Source organism: Protobothrops mucrosquamatus, unplaced genomic scaffold (assembly GCF_001527695.2).
Source record: "Protobothrops mucrosquamatus isolate PMUCROS unplaced genomic scaffold, P.Mucros_1.0 scaffold24427, whole genome shotgun sequence".
In the NCBI taxonomy this organism is placed as follows: Eukaryota; Metazoa; Chordata; class Lepidosauria; order Squamata; family Viperidae; genus Protobothrops; species Protobothrops mucrosquamatus.
In genome coordinates this window covers 1-2,036 of record NW_015410177.1, presented here as the reverse complement: position 1 = coordinate 2,036, position 2,036 = coordinate 1, and the positions used below count along the sequence as shown (strand labels likewise).

Below are 2,036 nucleotides of genomic sequence, written 5' to 3'. Positions count from 1 at the left end.
GGACAAACCCTAACCTGGTGAGACTCTTTCTTTTCCTTCTATTGGTTGTTTCCTGCTTTATTCCTTATATATAAAAAAACCCAATTACAAACTTCAAAGTATGTTGATCTTTAGAACCCTTGTGCTAATGTTATTTAAAATAATTGTGCCCTCGCTTTGTCAAAGTTTTCAAAATACTTCCCAACACATTTATGTATTTATTTTTTTTTATAAAAAAATACATTGGATTAACATCATGAAGACCTGTGAGATAGAACTTTGGTTTCCCTGTAGTTCATTATCACTGGCTTCTGTGGTCCATCCATCTCCATCTCTAAATCAAAGTTTTTGATTACTTAAGTAAATGAGGTAAGGTGCGGAATTGCCTTAGTGCATTGCATCTTAATGAAATAAGCCAGAGGTCCCCCACTTTTCGGGCACCAGGGACCAGTTCCGTGGAGAGAGGTTTTTCTGCGGACTGGAGGGGGTGTGGTTTTGTGTACTGCCTGCATCTCGCAGATGGGACTTTGCTTGTTTGTGCGGACCGGTTACTGGCATGCTGCGGCCCAGTACTGGTCCATGGACTGGGAGTTGGGGACCCCTGAAATAAGCAATATAACATTTCTCTTCTTCATCTTTTTAATTTTTTTCCTAGGCTGGGGGTCTTCTTTGCCCCACTTCTTCCTGTGGTCCAAATCCTCAAATTACTGCTCTTGTTCTATGTTAAGAAGGTAATTTAGTTGCCATTTCTCTTAGTTCTGATGCACCTTGCATTACCTGGCTGCATGCATGGACAAAGGACAGGAGTGTGGAAGTAGCTGCAATATTAGAGCTCCTCCATCCCCGCCCCTCCCCACCCAGTCAGGATGGAAAAGTTAGCAAATCACATTGAATAAGAGGAACTGCATTGACCAGAAGATCATTTACAGAAAGGGAAATCCATCAGGAGTTTTGAACCAAGAGGAAGATATTTATTTCACACTCTACTCCTTCAGAAGCAGCAATGAATGAAATGCACATTACCGTGAGATGTGAATTAGAGCATTTTTATAAAATATTTTTAAAAAAAAAAAACTTTTGGGAGGTTACATTTGGGGGAGAAAATTTTTTGGCCATTGTTTATTTTCCCCTCCTTAAAATCACCCTACATTATTTATTCCTTTGCAGAGTTTAGGCATAAGTTACGCTTAAAGGAGAGGAGAAGCATTTATTGTCTATAGTTCACCTTTTTCAACATACATAAATACTGCATGTACGTTTTACTCAGAAACGACTGCTCTTAGGACTAAGTAAAAATCTATTAATTTTCCTATGAATCCCTCTTAGGTCAGCTTGATGAGAAATTGTCAGTGTCCCAGTAAACCCTGGCGTGCATCTCATATGAGCACCATCTTCATCTCTTTGTTGTGCTTCCCTTCATTCCTGGGTGCCTCCATATTCCTCTCCTATACCATCTGGGCGTGAGTAGATTTTCCTGTACAAAATAACCTCTTGCTGTTACATTCCAGATGCGAAATATTTCAGAACAAATAGTCGCAACTTCTTTCTCCACATTTCTATAATCTCCATTCTGCCCTCCATTGTCTGATATAAAACAGGTCTAGGTTTTGGGGAGAATGGGGCTCTCACTGGCATTGTGTTGTAAAACTTGTATCTCCATCCACATACAAGTTACCATGTCACCAAAAAAAGGTATTCCTTTCCTCCTAAGAGGCCAGTCTTCTACCAATGCTAGTCCATTGGTACTTGCAGCAGGGAGACTTCCGGTGGCAGGCGTCTTCGTCGGTCGCAGCTGTTTGCTGCCTCCCGCCTGTTTCGCGTAAAAGCCGGTTTGACAGCTAGCATCAGCTGTCAAACAGCTTGATACCTTTCCCCTGGGCATAAGGGGATAGGTGAGCTGCCCGGGGTAGGAGTTGAGTTCCCGAGTCGTCCTATATGGACGATGTAGGTGAGAACTCCTCCGGAGCCCCGAGGATTCTCCGCGATCCAGGACGCCTTCGCTTCGGCGAAGCTAGAAGCCGCCGCCACCGCTGCAACTTAAAGTTAACTGTGAGTTT

The 2,036-nt window shown here is 42.7% G+C and overlaps 1 long non-coding RNA gene across 1 annotated transcript; it reads left to right on the top strand.

Annotated features, from left to right (window-relative positions):
- Window positions 1-1,439, top strand: LOC107302053. The gene is made up of 3 exons (XR_001549363.1): window positions 1-17; window positions 635-710; window positions 1,306-1,439. It is a non-coding gene; the product is annotated as an uncharacterized LOC107302053 (long non-coding RNA).
- The last annotated feature ends 597 nt before the right edge of the window (window positions 1,440-2,036 follow it).